Raw genomic sequence first — 4,492 nt, forward strand, 5'->3', positions numbered from 1 at the left:
CATTAATGGCTAGCTCAGTATTACTTTTGTTTTCTTTGTGATTCATCTTGGTAAATTGTATGCGTCCAGGATATACGTTTTCCAGGTTGTTGATATGAAATTCTTTCAAATATTCTCTTCTGATTCTTCACACTTCTGCTGGAATGTCTTTTTAAATCTCTGATTTTGACTCATTTTTTTCTCACTAAAGAGTCACCAATTTCTCTTTAAAATAATTCTTTATTCTAGGGATCTTTTACATTTTTTAAATGTAATTAAAATGTATTTACATCATGTACACCCCCCACTTGCACTAGCCCCTCTTAAATCCTCCCCACTAATACATCTCCACCCCCTTTCAAATTCATGACCTCTTATTCTTTAATTATTATTGTTAAATAAATGTGAATAGACACATAACTATAGCCTGCTGAGACTGTGTAGTGTTGCTTGTATATTTTTTAGAACTGAATGTTTGAGATCAGTCTAGGTCTATTTTATTTCTGCTCTGGTATTACTTATTCCTGCCTACTAATTTTGGATTTGGTTCATTAATATTTTTACTTTAGTTTTGTTTGTTCCTAAAGTTATTTGAAATCTTTCTTATTTTTTAAAGTGGGCATTTATTGTTACAAATTTACCCTTACGTATTTTGTTGTTTGTTTGCTTGTTTCTCTGATTCCATGCTTTAGTAACTTGTGTTTCCATAGTAATTTGGAATCCCTTTTTACTTTCTTCATTGATTATGCAGAAGCAGGGCATTCTGTTTCCATTCCTATTTGAGATTTCATAGTTCCTCCTTTGGCCACTTTTTATTTTATTCCATTTGGTGAAAAATATACTTTTTTTTAAGACTTGTTTTGTATCCCAACATGTGGCATGTCCTGCAGAATGTGCGTATGTTGTTGAGCATGTGTGCTCTGGGGTTACTGGACAGTATTTTCTGTAATTGGGGCCATCTGGTCTAGTGCTCAGGTTAACCCTGATGTTTGTTTTGTTTCTGTCTACATAGGTTATGACTGAAGAAGGCTGTTGATGCTCTCTACTGTTACTGTTACCAGTTGTTCTAGTCAGGCATCTGTTGCTGTGATAAACCAACTTAAGGAGGAAACAGTTTATCTGATGTACAGGTCACACTCCATCGTTGAGGGAAGTCAGGGCAGGAACTCAAGGCAGGAACCTGGAGGCAGGAACAGAAGCAGAGACCATGGAGGAGTGCTGTTCACTGGCTTTCTCTCTGGGCTCATGTTCAGCTACTTTCTTACACCTCCCAGGACCACCTGTCTAGGGGTTGCACTGCTCATTGTGGGCTGGGCTCCCTCACATCAATAATTAAGAAAATGCCCCCAAAGACCAATCGAATGGAAGCATTTTCTCAATTAAATTAACTTTTCCTAGCGGCCCCCCCAGTTTGGGTCAAGATGTCAAAAAACCAACCAACACATGATTACCATTCTCTCAAGGTCCCTTTACTTTGTATATTTAGTACTCCAATGTTGAGTGCATGTGTATGTATGTATATGCACACAATTGTTACATGTTCTTGTTATAGTAACATTTTAATCATTATACAGTTGGCTTCTTTGTTACTTTGTAAAGTTCTTGACTAAAGTCTTGTTATGGTTTGAATATAAAATGCCCCAAATGCTCTTGTCATAAAATCTTGGTGCACCGCTGCTGGATTAGTCTGTTAATGAGTTCATAGTTGAATACACAATTCAGAGATGGGGCCTAACGGAGAAAATACATCACTGGAATATGCTTTAAAGGGTTTATATTGTTCCTTGACTCTGTCTGTCGACTCCCCCTTCCCTCCACTGCTGCCTCATAGACCCCAGGAGGTGACTGTGGTGGTATTGTGTTCCCCAAAATATTGTGCACCCTAATAAACTTATCTGGGGTCAGAGAACAGAACAGCCACTAGATACAGAGGCCAGAAAATGGTGGCACACACACTTTTAATCCTAGCATTCCAAAGGCAGAGATCCATCCAGATCTTTGTGAGTTCAAAGCCACACTGGAAACAGCCAGGCATGGTGACTCACACCTTTAATCCCAGGAAGTGATGGCAGAAAGCAGAAAAGCATATAAGGCATGAAAACCAGGAACTAGAGCCTGGTAAAGCTTTTAGGCAGTTCAGCTGAGATCCATTTGGATAAGGACTCAGAGGCTTCCAGTCTGAGGATACAAGATCAGCTGAGGAATTGGAAAGGTGAGGAAGCTGTGGCTTGTTCTGCTCCTCTGATCTTCCATCTTTAACCCAATACCTGACTCTGGGTTTGATTTTATTAATAAGACCTTTTAAGATTCATGCTACAGGGGAGCAATTTTCTCCTGCCACACCCCCTCTCAAGATGTTTCTGCTTCCTACAGTCCTGAGAAAAATGGAGAAACAAATCAGAGGTTAAATATTGGAAACTAGGAACCAAAATAAATATTTTCTTCATTAAGTTGGTTTTCTCGGGTACTTTGTCACAGAACTGAAACATTAACACACACATAAAAGAAGTGAGTGGATGCTGTGGGCTGACTGTGTGCTTCAGAAGACTCTGAACTTGTCAGGAGCTGCAGGTAGAGAAAAGCATAGACTGCTGTGAATGGAACATGATTGAATTTCTTCCTGGGTTTTGTCTTTTTTATTAATTAAATTTGTTGCTTGGTATTTCACACATGTATGCATCATGTTCTAATTACTTCTCAGTCTCTCTTCTCTCCCACTTGCTCTAACTGGACTGCTCTAGTTGTGTGACACTGTTCCTGAGGAGACGTGAAGAAACATCGACTCACGCCAGAGAAGGATGACAGACCAAAGCAAGGATGCCACCAATGTCCAAGTCAGTGAGCCAGTGAGTTTTATTGAGGACTCTTATTGGAGTATAGGTGAGAGGTCACTTACAGGAGCAGAAATGACTCAAAGACAGCCATATTGCCAAAAACATCCACTCACACCAGATAAGGAACACATGACAATCCAAGGCAAGGATACCACCAAACTCCAACTTGTAGGCAGTTCAAGCATGTGTGAGAATGTCTCTCTGTAGGCCTTACTGATCATAAATGCTTGGGGATGGAGGAGCCTACTGAATCTGGTCAGTTTTAGGGACTTCCTGAGGCTTGTTGTGTTGTTTACTTCCCGTCTTAATAAACGAGCATCTCTGTAGGATGAAATGTTTTACCTCTGTTTAGAACTTCCTTTGGAAGAAGATTTTAAACTCAGAGGAACCCACTATACAATAGTAGCCCTGGAGTTTCCTGGACAATTTACAGGACTCTCCCTCTCACGCAATTATTACTGCTGATATAACCCTCTGAGGGCCCTTGTGAATCCTGCAACATTCTGAGCCTTCTAAGTTTCATTAGCTTCGTAAGACTTATGAGCCTCACTCTTCCCTTAAAGAGAGAATGTTTCAACTTGGGGAAAGTATTAACAGCATTTATTACAACAGGAAGTGGCAGATGGGCCCGCTCTGGGGCCAGGCAGGCTTATTTCTCAATGAACCTCTTTTGCTCCCCGGGTGAGAGCAAGAACACAAGCTGCCCTTACATGCAGTTTTTATTGGGCTTGGGAGGGAGTTACTTGGGGCCTGTGGATTCTCTGGAAGAAGCAGGAATGCCATTTGTGGTTTTGACATCAGGAATTTTGGAAATTGAAAGCATTGGTCGCAGGAAAGAGGGCTATTCAGGACAAAATGGGGGAGGGGGCTACTTTCTAGATGAGAGCATTCTTGCCTGTTCAGTCACAATAAGCACAAAGAGAGAGCTATGCAAGAAAGTTCAGAGATCGATTGTTTGATACTATGAAGATGATGTTATTGTATTATACACCAGAAATTGGCTGAAAGGGTTGGTCTTAAGCATTATTAACACACAGTAAATATGTGAGTTACTGTTTATGTTAATTAGCTTGAAGCCTATATAATTTTAATCAACATCTATGCCTAAATAAAGCTGGAATAAGATACATTTCATAAGAACAGCATAGGACCTATGCAAGATACTCTGTGCATACAGGACTATAAATAATATTGGAATAAACTGAAAGACATACATTGTGACAATACTGAGAAGATTTATTATCACCACTAATTCAAACTAGATTTTAAACTTGATGCTATATCAACAGTAATCATAAGATCGCCTTTCTATGTGTTAGCACAAAGATTTTGGCATTTACACGGAAGAAGGGGAAGGAATAATGGGGGCGGGGAATGTGTGGGAGCAAACACATCTTACCGAATTTGAAAGTTATCAGTATGATGTTGGAGCATAAATAGTGTGTTGACAAAATTTAAAGTCTCATAAGTTTATCTCATATATTATAATGCAGCCTGCTTGCTATTTTCATCCAGTTATAAAATAATGCTTTCTTAAAGGTTTCTGTCAAAAGTTTCCACCCACTAGGCCTAGCACAGTTAACCACCTGTCTTAGAGCAAGTACAGACATCAACTCCAATTGACTAGGGAAAGAAATGAAAATTAAAGTCCGAGAATGATATTAGAGAACCACTTAGTA

The sequence above is a fragment of the Onychomys torridus genome, chromosome 16 (assembly GCF_903995425.1).
Source record: "Onychomys torridus chromosome 16, mOncTor1.1, whole genome shotgun sequence".
Classification (NCBI taxonomy): domain Eukaryota; kingdom Metazoa; phylum Chordata; class Mammalia; order Rodentia; family Cricetidae; genus Onychomys; species Onychomys torridus.